Source organism: Hydra vulgaris, chromosome 02 (genome assembly GCF_038396675.1).
Source record: "Hydra vulgaris chromosome 02, alternate assembly HydraT2T_AEP".
Lineage (NCBI taxonomy): Eukaryota > Metazoa > Cnidaria > Hydrozoa > Anthoathecata > Hydridae > Hydra > Hydra vulgaris.
In genome coordinates, this window is record NC_088921.1 from 21,103,718 (window position 1) to 21,117,398 (window position 13,681).

At 34.8% G+C, this 13,681-nt stretch overlaps 6 non-coding genes and 7 pseudogenes across 6 annotated transcripts; all 13 read left to right on the plus strand.

Moving 5' to 3' along the window:
• The first annotated feature begins 114 nt into the window (after positions 1-114).
• LOC136077562 (U2 spliceosomal RNA) lies at positions 115-203 on the plus strand (annotated as a pseudogene).
• A 1,752-nt stretch (positions 204-1,955) lies between these two features.
• LOC136077360 (U2 spliceosomal RNA) lies at positions 1,956-2,167 on the plus strand (annotated as a pseudogene).
• Positions 2,168-2,418: 251 nt separating this feature from the next.
• Positions 2,419-2,553, plus strand: LOC136077484 (U2 spliceosomal RNA; annotated as a pseudogene).
• A 2,445-nt stretch (positions 2,554-4,998) lies between these two features.
• Positions 4,999-5,181, plus strand: LOC136077310 (U2 spliceosomal RNA). The gene has a single exon (XR_010637011.1). It is a non-coding gene; the product is annotated as a U2 spliceosomal RNA (small nuclear RNA).
• A 174-nt stretch (positions 5,182-5,355) lies between these two features.
• LOC136077515 (U2 spliceosomal RNA) lies at positions 5,356-5,518 on the plus strand (annotated as a pseudogene).
• Positions 5,519-7,453: 1,935 nt separating this feature from the next.
• On the plus strand, positions 7,454-7,644 carry LOC136077384 (U2 spliceosomal RNA). Its single transcript, XR_010637044.1, has one exon. It is a non-coding gene; the product is annotated as a U2 spliceosomal RNA (small nuclear RNA).
• A 174-nt stretch (positions 7,645-7,818) lies between these two features.
• LOC136077525 (U2 spliceosomal RNA) lies at positions 7,819-7,934 on the plus strand (annotated as a pseudogene).
• A 1,567-nt stretch (positions 7,935-9,501) lies between these two features.
• Positions 9,502-9,711, plus strand: LOC136077300 (U2 spliceosomal RNA; annotated as a pseudogene).
• A 174-nt stretch (positions 9,712-9,885) lies between these two features.
• On the plus strand, positions 9,886-10,043 carry LOC136077475 (U2 spliceosomal RNA; annotated as a pseudogene).
• A 1,747-nt stretch (positions 10,044-11,790) lies between these two features.
• On the plus strand, positions 11,791-11,986 carry LOC136077424 (U2 spliceosomal RNA). The gene has a single exon (XR_010637059.1). It is a non-coding gene; the product is annotated as a U2 spliceosomal RNA (small nuclear RNA).
• A 174-nt stretch (positions 11,987-12,160) lies between these two features.
• LOC136077229 (U2 spliceosomal RNA) lies at positions 12,161-12,352 on the plus strand. The gene has a single exon (XR_010636949.1). It is a non-coding gene; the product is annotated as a U2 spliceosomal RNA (small nuclear RNA).
• A 174-nt stretch (positions 12,353-12,526) lies between these two features.
• LOC136077250 (U2 spliceosomal RNA) lies at positions 12,527-12,722 on the plus strand. Its single transcript, XR_010636972.1, has one exon. It is a non-coding gene; the product is annotated as a U2 spliceosomal RNA (small nuclear RNA).
• A 174-nt stretch (positions 12,723-12,896) lies between these two features.
• On the plus strand, positions 12,897-13,088 carry LOC136077401 (U2 spliceosomal RNA). The gene has a single exon (XR_010637049.1). It is a non-coding gene; the product is annotated as a U2 spliceosomal RNA (small nuclear RNA).
• Positions 13,089-13,681: the final 593 nt, after the last annotated feature.

Genomic DNA, 13,681 nt, shown 5'->3' on the forward strand with positions numbered 1-13,681 from the left:
TGCTGATGATGCTGCTGATGATGACGACGACGAAAATGATTAGACGTTCTAATTCAAACCACAAGTACATTGTTGAAGACGGCGTCAGTCCGACTATGTCTGCAGTGTTCAGTTATCGCTTCTCTGCCTAATGGCTAAGATCAAGTGTAGTATCTGTTCTTGATTTTTAGTCATTAGGTGTTTAATTGGGCTAGTGATTGCTTTCGGTGAGGTCTACGTGCCTCTTAGTGTGTATTAAGAAGTTTACCCTACCTCTGCAACGGGTTGCCTGTAAGGCAACTTTAGTTTGTTGAAGGTTGTGTGAACTATTAGAGTGTTTTTGAGTGACCGAGAGGAAAAAGAGTAGTTAGTACACGTAGTGTATTACTAGTATGGATACAAATTCATTAGAAATTGATACGGAAAATATAGGCAGTATTGCCACCACTAAAAGCTATTGTCAAGCTATTAAATCATCGAACCAACCGATTAAGTACAGCGTTTTAAGTAGGACTCTTTTGTGTCATAAGACTCAAAATTGTTCAGAGCTTGATATTCTGTCGGCTATCGAAGATGCAGGTCTAGATGATGATCTGGAGGGATTCCAGATTATTCGTAACGGAACTATGATTGAGCTGGTCATGAAATCCGACAGAGCAAAATCGTTGCTCCAAGATAAAGGTCTTTGTGTTAACGGTGTAATACATCGTTTTCATAACTCAACTCCAACTCGAAATATTAGCAAACGTATTGCGGTATCCGTTATTGGATTACCTCTAGAAAAAAAGGAGTTTCCAGTCGGGAAAGCGCTTGAAGACTTAGGCTATGGTAAACATATTCACACAAGACCAGTGTTTAAAAAAACACCAAAGAATAAAACACCGTACTTTTCTGGCATTTTAGTTGTCATTATTGACAACATCTTAAAACCAATTCCTCGAAACCTAAGACTAAGGGGATATAATCTTAGAATCGTCTATACAGGACAAGATCAACCAAAAGCTAATCTAAACGAAACACAAAAAACACCATTAACTGATAGAGTAGAGAAGGAATCAACGGAAAGTAAAATCGGACCTGAAATAGAGAAAAAAGAACTAAATGAAACATTAATTAATAAAGAAAAATCAACTGTAAACATAGAAACAGCGGAACCAATAAAGGTAGCAAATCCAAATGATTTAGCACCTCAAAGTACTAAAAGTGAAAACAATATCACAACTGAAAGAGGAGTTATGGATAATATATCAACAGAAGATTTAGAAGAAGGAGAAATTACCATACTTGAAGAACTTGAGGACATGAACCATTTAGAAATAGTAGAATTTAACTGGAAAGCTTTTAAAAATTTTGACAGATATAACTGCTCCGAAGAAGAATTAAATAAACTAAAGAGGTATAAAAAGGCTGAGTGGGACGAGTACGAGTCAGAGCGTCGTAACTACAGAGCACTAGAAAAAAAGCAACAAAGAAAAGGGATGTTGACGCCAATTTCTTTTAAAGCTATGGATTCGGGCGAAATGTATTCTTATAATAAAAAAGAATTTAAAAACTATTACGAAGAAGACTATTCAACTGACGATGAAGAAAAATACGTAGCACATAAAAAAGCGGAATGGGATCAACGAAGAAAAGAATTTACTATGTTTATTAAAGACCACGAAAAAAAAGAAAAGGAAAGACAGAATAAATTACAACTAAATCTAATAAAAAAAGAAAAAAAACAAAAACTGATTGAATAAACTATAACCTATTTTAATTATATATTAAACTATTCCAAAACGTATTACAAATATAATAAAACAAAATAATACCTGTAACAATTGTTATTAAGTCATCTCCTAGAAATACTTTTTAAACTCTTGATAACTCAGTAAAAGTAAAATAAAATGAAAACAAAAATAAAAATATAAAACACAAAAACAAAATATAAAACCATAAAATTTAAATAATAAACAAAAAATATAAAATTAAAACTGCCTTCTAACGCCTTGGACTAGTAGGTAGTTGAAAAAAAAAAAAAAAAAAAAAGTATCTGTTCTTATCAGTTTAATATCTGGTACACCGGCACAGTCCGGCTTATATATTAATCTGATTTTTGGCATTAGGTCATGGGATCATAGGTTTACCTTGCCCTGACCACGGGTTGCCTCGGCTTTGCACTACTGCTGAGCGCGGCCCAGATTGGAAAAAAGAAAATATCTTCACTTTCAGAGTGTCTAACATCGCTAATGGTCTCAGCTGCTGCTGCTGATGATGCTACTGATGATGACGACGACGAAAATGATTAGACGTTCTAATTCAAACCACAAGTACATTGTTGAAGACGGCGTCAGTCCGACTATGTCTGCAGTGTTCAGTTATCGCTTCTCGGCCTAATGGCTAAGATCAAGTGTAGTATCTGTTCTTATCTTATATCTTATATAGTATCTGTATCTTATCGCTTCTCGGCCTAATGGCTAAGATCAAGTGTAGTATCTGTTCTTATCTTAGTTTAATTAGGCGAGCTAGTGATCCTAACTAGTATATAGAAGGTCTACTGGCCTTCTGAGTGTTTAGTGAGTATTACCTTGCGCCTTCCACGGGTTGCAAGGACGAGTGATATAAGAGTGTACTGGTTCCTTTATTTAGTGTATTGAGTGACTGAGAGATTGTAGAGATCGTAGATCTCAGTGAGTTAAAGAGAGTGTGAGTTTAAAGAGGTTGATTAGACCTCATTAGAGGTCTACTGGCCTCAGAGCGTCCGAGTAGCTAAGAGTGTATTATATTGTTAGTACTATTTACCATGTTACAAATCGACCCAAAAACGTCAATGGAGGTAGTTACTGATATTGGTGTTGCTACAGCCCAAACTATTGTTAATGCACAGGCTGCTTATAAAACCTATGCCCAAGTTACAACAAACAACAACTACATTAACGACCACAAATCCCTTAAAAATACCCTTTTGTGTAAAGTCCAATTTAAAGTTAGTGACAACGATTTTCTATTAGCTATTGAAGAGGCAGGATATGACAAATATCTATTTGGTTATGAACAAATTAGAAATGGCTCAGTTATCGAAATTGTTATGAAAAATGATTTAATTAAACATATAATTCTTGAAAAAGGTATTAATATCAATGGTGTAAAACATCCCTTCTACCCCTCTACCCCAAGCAGGAATATCAACAAAAGAGTGACAATATCAATACTAGGTTTGCCAATAGAAGAAAGCAATTTTCCAGCTGGGAAGTACCTCGAGGAGCTGGGATATGGAAGGCACTTACGAACTAAGCCTTTACTAAGAAGTACACCTAAAAACAAAACGCCATATTATTCCGGTATTATAGTCGTGATTATGGACAACCTTCAAAAGCCAATCCCTAGATTCATTAACTTAAATGGTTATGAAGTTAGGGCAATTTACAACGGTCAAGAAGATGTGGGAAGACCACAAAAAAAATATACAACTAACCAACAAAAAGATCCAAACGATTTTAACAAACCATCTAATAATAATCGCTTGGACACAACTTATGTAGAAGTTGAAAATCCAAATCACATTATAATAAATGAAAGCACGGTAATAGAAAACGAAGTAAATAAATATAAAGAGAAAGTACAAACACAAACATTAGAAACGGCTACAGAATCCCAACTGAAAACAACTCTCGAAAGAAGAACAACGAACGATTTGGATACAAGTAAAACCAACGAAGTCAAAAAGGTAGCAGATAAAATAAACGAACAGGATAGTGAAGAAGAGGATAGTCTCAAGGATGATAATGAAGATGATGATAATAGTAATGATGGCGATGATAGTAAAGATAGGAATGATTATAAAGGTAAAGATGATAGTAAAGATGACGATGGAAAAAATGATGACGATGATAGTAAAAATGGCAATGAAAGTAAAGATAATGATGATAGTAAGGATAGCGATGAAAATAGTGATGGCGATGGTAGTAAAGATGACGATGATAGCAAAGATGGCAATCCTAGTAAGGATAAAGATAATAGTAAAGATGATAACGATAGTAAAGATAAAGATGATAGTAAAGATGATAATAATAGTAAAGTTAATGCTGATAGTCAAGACGACCATGATTGTAATGATAATAATAGCAATAATGAAAGTAGTGAGGACGAATGTGAAGTGCCTGATGAATTTTTAAAATTGTACCACTTAGACAAAGTGGATTATAATTGGAAACTTTTTAAGAACTTTGATAGACTAAACTGCAGTGAAGAAGAACTGAAAAAATTTAAAGTGTATAAAAAATATGAATGGGTACAATATGAAAGAGCTGTAGGCATGTACAAATCATTTGAAAAAAGAACTGATCAACTTATTCCAATTGCATTTCAGCAAATGGATTCAGGTGATATGTATTCATACAACATGAAAGAATTCAAAAACGTTAATAGAAACACGGAGGATGAAACCTTAAGAAATAGATATATAGCCTGTAGAAAAGCGGAGTGGGATCAAAGGAGAAAGGAATATTCACAGTTTCATCCTGACCATGAAAAAAAACAAGAAGAGCGTGCACTTAAAAAACAAATCTACCAATCTAAAAAAGCAAAACTAACACCAAAAGCTGAAAGTTAAAAATCTTTGAACAGCAGACAAAGTTATTTTACCAACCAAAAATGTAAAAACAGAAACAAAAGTATATCAAAAAAAAATTAAAAAAATAAAATTGAAAAAAAAAAAAAAAAAAAAAAAAAAAAAACGACTAAACCATAATAAGACATCCATTAATATTTAAAAACAAAAGTCTTATGTATTAAAGAGTCACATTAAAGAACTACTCAAATAGGACTTGAAAGACAAAAATACAAAACTTAAAAATCCGAATTAAACTAAAAATACAAAACACTAAAACAAAAAACAAAAATATAAAAAATGAAACTAGAAAACAAAATATAAAACATAAAACTAAAAAAATAAATAAAAAATATAAAACAAAAACTGCCATCTAGGGCCCTGTGTAAGTCTGGTTTCAGCAACAGGTCACTCTAGTTGGTTGGTATATAAAATAAAAAAAAAAAAAAAAAAAGTATCTGTTCTTATCAGTTTAATATCTGGTACGCCGGCACAGTCCGGCTCATATATTAATCTGATTTTTGGCATTAGGTCATGGGATAATAGGTTTACCTTGCCCTGACCACGGGTTGCCTCGGCTTTGCACTACTGCTGAGCGCGGCCCAGATTGGAAAAAAGAAAATATCTTCACTTTCAGAGTGTCTAACATCGCTAATGGTCTCAGCTGCTGCTGCTGATGATGCTGCTGATGATGACGACGACGAAAATGATTAGACGTTCTAATTCAAACCACAAGTACATTGTTGAAGACGGCGTCAGTCCGACTATGTCTGCAGTGTTCAGTTATCGCTTCTCGGCCTAATGGCTAAGATCAAGTGTAGTATCTGTTCTTATCTTAGTTTAATTAGGCGAGCTAGTGATCCATACTTGTATAAAGAAGGTCTACTGGCCTTCTGAGTGTATTGAGTGTTACCTTGCTCCCTCCACGGGTTGCAAGGCCAAGATTTTCTAAAAAAGTTTTCGGACTTTTAGTTTATTTTTTGAGTGGTTGAGAGTTTTATAGAGATCGTAGATCTCAGTGAGTTTTTTGAGTGTGAGTGAGTTTTAGTAAGAGGTTGGTTAGACCTCTTTTGAGGTCTACTGGCCTCTGAGTTGCTGAGAATATAATATATACAGGTAGAACTATTTTGCCATGCTACTATTAGATCCAAGAAATACCATGGAAATAGATACAGAAATAGCGGCTGCTACAGCCCAGAACAAATGCTCTATTCAAGCTGCAAATAAAACCTATGCACAAGCAGCAACCAATAACGATAACGCATACGACTATAGCGCCCTAAATAATACTCTCTTATGTAAGGTTAACGCTAAAATTAGCGACAACGATTTCTTAGTTGCTATTGAAGAGGCCGGATATGATAAATACCTATTCGGATACCAACAAATCCGTAACGGCTCAATAATTGAGATCGTTATGAAAAACGACAAAATTAAAAAAACGATTCTTGAAAAAGGATTAAATATTAATGGTGTAAACCACCGATTCTACCAATGTACTCCATCGAGAAACATTAGTAAAAAGGTAACTGTTTCCATCCTCGGGTTACCAATTGAAAAAAGTAACTATCCTGCTGGTAAATTTCTAGAGCAGCTCGGATACGGAAAACATATTAGAACTAAACCTATATTTAAAAAAACACCAAACAACAAAACGCTCTATTACTCCGGTATCATAGTTGCGATTATGGACAAAATAGACAAACCAATCCCAAGGTTTATAAAACTGAATGGGTATGAGGTTAGGGCAATCTACAACGGCCAGGAAGATGTGGGAAAGCCTCAAAACAAAGTAAACAAAAATCAGAAAAACGAAGACAAATTTGTTTGCAAATCACCTAGTAGCATTCCCCAAGTTATACCACCTCTAGGAACACAAAATCAGAACATTATTAAAACGACCGAGGATAAGGGAATAGAAAAGGAAACGAATGAACATGAGAAGAATTTAGAAATACAAATAACAGTAGAAAATATAGCACTTCAGGCAGCAAACGAAAACAAATTTAGTAAAAACGATAAAGATAATAGCAAAGTCGATGAAAGAAATGAAGATGATAATGAACAGGATAGTAGTAAAGTAAGTGATATAGCTAAGAGTAAAGATGCTGATGGCCAAAGTGAAAAAGATGTCTTCAGCAAAGAAGATGACAATCTGGACAACGTTGAAATACCTACAGAATATAGACACATGTCACATATAGACAAAGTCAATTATAACTGGAAGACCTTTAAAAATTTTGACCGACTAAACTGTAGCAAGGAAGAATTACTAAAATTCAGAGCCTTTAAGAAACTCGAATGGGAACAATATAACACTGCAAAAATGAATAAATATAAATCACTCAAAGACCTAGAAAAAAAAAATAGGAAAACTTACACCACTTGGTTTCGAAAAAATGGACTCCAGTGAAATATACTCATTTAATATGAAAGAATTTAAAAATTTTAACATCAATACCGCAAATATAAATGAAAAGACAAAATATATTGCTTGTAAGAGAGCAGAATGGAAACAACGAAAAAAGGAATTTTTCCAATATATTAAAGATCATGAAAGAAAACAAGAAGAACGTAATTTAAAAAAGCAAAAGTATCAAGCCAAGAGAGCAAAAATAACACCTTAAGAAGAAAATTAAAAAGCAACATTTAATAAAAAACAATTTTAAAGAAAACAATTAAAAAAGTATTAAACAAAAAATTATAATGTTATAATGTCGCATCCAAGAGCTACCCTATTAACATTATTTAACTTAAAAAATATATCAACAAAAATAAAAATATAAAATTAACAAAACATAATAAAAATATATAACAATTAAAACAAAAATAAAAAATATAAAATAAATAATCAACCTACTAGGCCCTTGGACTAGTTGGTAGATAAAATAAAAAAAAAAAAAAAAAAAAAAAAAAAGTATCTGTTCTTATCAGTTTAATATCTGGTACGCCGGCACAGTCCGGCTCATATATTAATCTGATTCTTGGCATTAGGTCATGGGATCATAGGTTTACCTTGCCCTGACCACGGGTTGCCTCGGCTTTGCACTACTGCTGAGCGCGGCCCAGATTGGAAAAAAGAAAATATCTTCACTTTCAGAGTGTCTAACATCGCTAATGGTCTCAGCTGCTGCTGCTGATGATGCTGCTGATGATGACGACGACAAAAATGATTAGACGTTCTAATTCAAACCACAAGTACATTGTTGAAGACGGCGTCAGTCCGACTATGTCTGCAGTGTTCAGTTATCGCTTCTCGGCCTAATGGCTAAGATCAAGTGTAGTATCTGTTCTTTTGAGTGACCGAGAGGAAAAAGAGTAGTTAGTACACGTAGTGTATTACTAGTATGAATACAAAGTCATTAGAAATTGATACGGACAACATAGGCAGTATTGCCACCACTAAAAGCTATTGTCAAGCTATTAAATCATCGAACCAACCGATTAAGTACAGCGTTTTAAGTAGGACTCTTTTGTGTCATAAGACTCAAAATTGTTCAGAGCTTGATATTCTGTCGGCTATCGAAGATGCAGGTCTAGATGATGATCTGGAGAGATTCCAGATTATTCGTAACGGAACTATGATTGAGCTGGTCATGAAATCCGACAGAGCAAAATCGTTGCTCCAAGATAAAGGTCTTTGTGTTAACGGTGTAATACATCGTTTTCATAACTCAACTCCAACTCGAAATATTAGCAAACGTATTGCGGTATCCGTTATTGGATTACCTCTAGAAAAAAAGGAGTTTCCAGTCGGGAAAGCGCTTGAAGACTTAGGCTATGGTAAACATATTCACACAAGACCAGTGTTTAAAAAAACACCAAAGAATAAAACACCGTACTTTTCTGGCATTTTAGTTGTCATTATTGACAACATCTTAAAACCAATTCCTCGAAACCTAAGACTAAGGGGATATAATCTTAGAATCGTCTATACAGGACAAGATCAACCAAAAGCTAATCTAAACGAAACACAAAAAACACCATTAACTGATAGAGTAGAGAAGGAATCAACGGAAAGTAAAATCGGACCTGAAATAGAGAAAAAAGAACTAAATGAAACATTAATTAATAAAGAAAATTCAACTGTAAACATAGAAACAGCGGAACCAATAAAGGTAGCAAATCCAAATGATTTAGCACCTCAAAGTACTAAAAGTGAAAACAATATCACAACTGAAAGAGGTGTTATGGATAATATATCAACAGAAGATTTAGAAGAAGGAGAAATCACCATACTTGAAGAACTTGAGGACATGAACCATTTAGAAATAGTAGAATTTAACTGGAAAGCTTTTAAAAATTTTGACAGATATAACTGCTCCGAAGAAGAATTAAATAAACTAAAGAGGTATAAAAAGGCTGAGTGGGACGAGTACGAGTCAGAGCGTCGTAACTACAGAGCACTAGAAAAAAAGCAACAAAGAAAAGGGATGTTGACGCCAATTTCTTTTAAAGCTATGGATTCAGGCGAAATGTATTCTTATAATAAAAAAGAATTTAAAAACTATTACGAAGAAGACTATTCAACTGATGATGAAGAAAAATACGTAGCACATAAAAAAGCGGAATGGGATCAACGAAGAAAAGAATTTACTATGTTTATTAAAGACCACGAAAAAAAACAAAAGGAAAGACAGAATAAATTACAACTAAATCTAATTAAAAAAGAAAAAAGGCAAAAACTGATTGAATAAACTATAACCTATTTTAATTATATATTAAACTATTCCAAAACGTATTACAAATATAATAAAACAAAATAATAACTGTAACAATTGTTATTAAGTCATCTCCTAGAGATACTTTCTAAACTCTTAATAACTCAGTAAAACTAAAATAAAATGAAAACAAAAATAAAAATATAAAACACAAAAACAAAATATAAAACCATAAAATTTAAATAATAAACAAAAAATATAAAATTAAAACTGCCTTCTAACGCCTTGGACTAGTAGGTAGTTAAAAAGAAAAAAAAAAAAAAGTATCTGTTCTTATCAGTTTAATATCTGGTACGCCGGCACAGTCCGGCTCATATATTAATCTGATTTTTGGCATTAGGTCATGGGATCATAGGTTTACCTTGCCCTGACCACGGGTTGCCTCGGCTTTGCACTACTGCTGAGCGCGGCCCAGATTGGAAAAAAGAAAATATCTTCACTTTCAGAGTGTCTAACATCGCTAATGGTCTCAGCTGCTGCTGCTGATGATGCTGCTGATGATGACGACGACGAAAATGATTAGACGTTCTAATTCAAACCACAAGTACATTGTTGAAGACGGCGTCAGTCCGACTATGTCTGCAGTGTTCAGTTATCGCTTCTCGGCCTAATGGCTAAGATCAAGTGTAGTATCTGTTCTTGATTCTTGATCTTGGTCATACAACTGAGCTAGTGATCACCTTTAGTGAGGTCTACGTGCCTCATTAGTGATTGCTAAGGGTTTACCTTACCCCTTCAACGGGTTGCCGGTACGGCAATTTTAGATTGGAGTGGTTTAAGGGAGATTGAGTGTTAGTGAATATTGAGTGTGTTATGAGTGTTAGGAGGTCTACTGGCCTTCAGAGTGACAGAGAGGTTATTTATACGTTGAGTATAAACTAATCATGACTTTAAAAAGTCCATTAACGTTAAACTTACCGGACAATAATGTCCAATTTAAAAGCTATGCTCAAGCAACATCTTCGAAAACGAATGAGTTTACTAGCTTAAAAAACACACTGCTTACTAACATCGAGAAAAATATAACTCAAGACGACATTCTTACAGCAATTGAAGATGTTGAACTTGATAAAGACCTGGAAGGTTTTCAAATAATACGAAACGGGACTATGATGGAAATTGTTATGAAAACGGAAAAGGCAAAACATTTCCTTCAAGAGAAGGGGCTTACTATTAATGGTCTACACCACCGTTTTTATAATTCCACTCCTACTAGGAATATTAGTAAACGAGTGGCTGTGTCCGTGATAGGCCTTCCACTTGAAAAGAAGTTCTTTCCCGTCGGGAAAGCGTTAGAAGAGTTAGGCTATGGAAAACACATACATACTAGACCGGTGTTTAGACACACGCCTAAAAATAAGACGCCATATTATTCAGGGATAATAGTAGCTGTCATGGACAATCTTGAGCAGCCAATACCAAAGCAAATAAAACTGAATGGGTACAATGTGAGAGCAATCTATACCGGACAGGAGGAAGCAGGAAGTGTACCAAGGGAAGAAAAACCTATCGAAGATTTAAATGAAAAAGCACAACCAAGTAATGAAACAATCAAAGAAGTAGAGGAACAACCCGTAGATATGAGTATAGTTCAGAATATTAGTGAATCACCCGTAGAGTGTTTAGTTTTAAAGTGCGATAAACAAGAGTATACAGAAAAAATTATAAAAGATAATCCTAAAGTAACGAATGAAACTGAAGAAGTATGCACACCAACAAGTACCAAAAAAGTCAAACTATCAATTATTACCGAAACCATCACACATAATCAAAACAGACAAAAATATAACAGTGAAGAAGACGTAGAGGAAGTAGTTAACATACCATCCGAAGAAATAAATTTAGAACAAACGATAGAAAACCATTACTATGATAATAGACACGTAAGAAAAGAAATAGATGTATCCGGAATTGAACTACCAAAAGAATTTGAAACCATGAGTTACCACGATTTATGGTGTTTTAACGCAAACTTCTTTAACGGATTTAACAAAAATAGGTGCAGTGAAGAAGATCTAAAAAGGTATGTTCGATATCGAAGAGCTGAGTACGAAAAAGAAAAACTTGAAAGACGACAGGAATATGAGGAACAAAAATTAGCAAAACGAAAGTTATATGAAGAAGAAAAATTAGCTAGACGGAAGGCAATGGAGGATGCTAAACAGAAACAAAATAAAAATCCAAAAACTTTTATAAATAACCGAGATGAATGGTATTGAAAAATGTCTCAGAAAAACAAAAATAAAAAATAAAAAACCATTGAAATTTACAAAAATAAATTTCTAAAAAACTAAATAAAAATTATAAAACTATACTAAAAACCAAACAAATATCTATACTTATCTAAAAAAATATACATATATATAACTTTATAATAAGTGGCTATGTAGCTATATTAAATACCTTTAATAAGGCAATAAAAAATATTTACATATCCAAACAAATAAAAAATAAACCTATCCTCTAGGATCCTGTGTAAGCCTGATATCAGCTGCAGGTAACCCTAGTCGTTAGAAAAAAAAAAAAAAAAAAAAAAAATGATGTGTTCTTATCAGTTTAATATCTGGTACGCCGGCACAGTCCGGCTCATATATTAATCTGATTTTTGGCATTAGGTCATGGGATCATAGGTATACCTTGCCCTGACCACGGGTTGCCTCGGCTTTGCACTACTGCTGAGCGCGGCCCAGATTGGAAAAAAGAAAATATCTTCACTTTCAGAGTGTCTAACATCGCTAATGGTCTCAGCTGCTGCTGCTAATGATGCTGCTGATGATGACGACGACGAAAATGATTAGACGTTCTAATTCAAACCACAAGTACATTGTTGAAGACGGCGTCAGTCCGACTATGTCTGCAGTGTTCAGTTATCGCTTCTCGGCCTAATGGCTAAGATCAAGTGTAGTATCTGTTCTTATCAGTTTAATATCTGGTACGCCGGCACAGTCCGGCTCATATATTAATCTGATTTTTGGCATTAGGTCATGGGATCATAGGTATACCTTGCCCTGACCACGGGTTGCCTCGGCTTTGCACTACTGCTGAGCGCGGCCCAGATTGGAAAAAAGAAAACATCTTCACTTTCAGAGTGTCTAACATCGCTAATGGTCTCAGCTGCTGCTGCTAATGATGCTGCTGATGATGACGACGACGAAAATGATTAGACGTTCTAATTCAAACCACAAGTACATTGTTGAAGACGGCGTCAGTCCGACTATGTCTGCAGTGTTCAGTTATCGCTTCTCGGCCTAATGGCTAAGATCAAGTGTAGTATCTGTTCTTATCAGTTTAATATCTGGTACGCCGGCACAGTCCGGCTCATATATTAATCTGATTTTTGGCATTGGTGCGTCCATGGGATCATAGGTTTACCTTGCCCTGACCACGGGTTGCCTCGGCTTTGCACTACTGCTGAGCGCGGCCCAGATTGGAAAAAAGAAAATATCTTCACTTTCAGAGTGTCTAACATCGCTAATGGTCTCAGCTGCTGCTGCTGATGATGCTGCTGATGATGACGACGACGAAAATGATTAGACGTTCTAATTCAAACCACAAATACATTGTTGAAGACGGCGTCAGTCCGACTATGTCTGCAGTGTTCAGTTATCGCTTCTCGGCCTAATGGCTAAGATCAAGTGTAGTATCTGTTCTTATCAGTTTAATATCTGGTACGCCGGCACAGTCCGGCTCATATATTAATCTGATTTTTGGCATTAGGTCATGGGATCATAGGTTTACCTTGCCCTGACCACGGGTTGCCTCGGCTTTGCACTACTGCTGAGCGCGGCCCAGATTGGAAAAAAGAAAATATCTTCACTTTCAGAGTGTCTAACATCGCTAATGGTCTCAGCTGCTGCTGCTGATGATGCTGCTGATGATGACGACGACGAAAATGATTAGACGTTCTAATTCAAACCACAAGTACATTGTTGAAGACGGCGTCAGTCCGACTATGTCTGCAGTGTTCAGTTATCGCTTCTCGGCCTAATGGCTAAGATCGGGTACCGGTTTTAGAGGAGACAGCGTTCTTTATATAAATACCTATGAGTATTTATATTTTCTAAGGCTTATTGGCTTATAGTATAGTTTAGTATAGTTTTTCACATTAATTTGTTATAAATCAAACTAGTTTTTTTTTTACTACTAGCCTCTAGTGATTTTATACGCTAGAGACTTTATATAATTATAACACCAAAAATGTTAAAACTTGCGCAAGAAAAAATGGATTTTAACGCAATCGGGAGTATGACGCGTTCATATGCCCAAGTTATAAAACCAACACAACCAAAACAACATCTTAGGCAATTAAATAAGACTTTACTTAGTGAACTACAACACCAGTTGAACATCGAAGATGTGCTTATAGCTTTAGAGGAAAACGAATTAGATA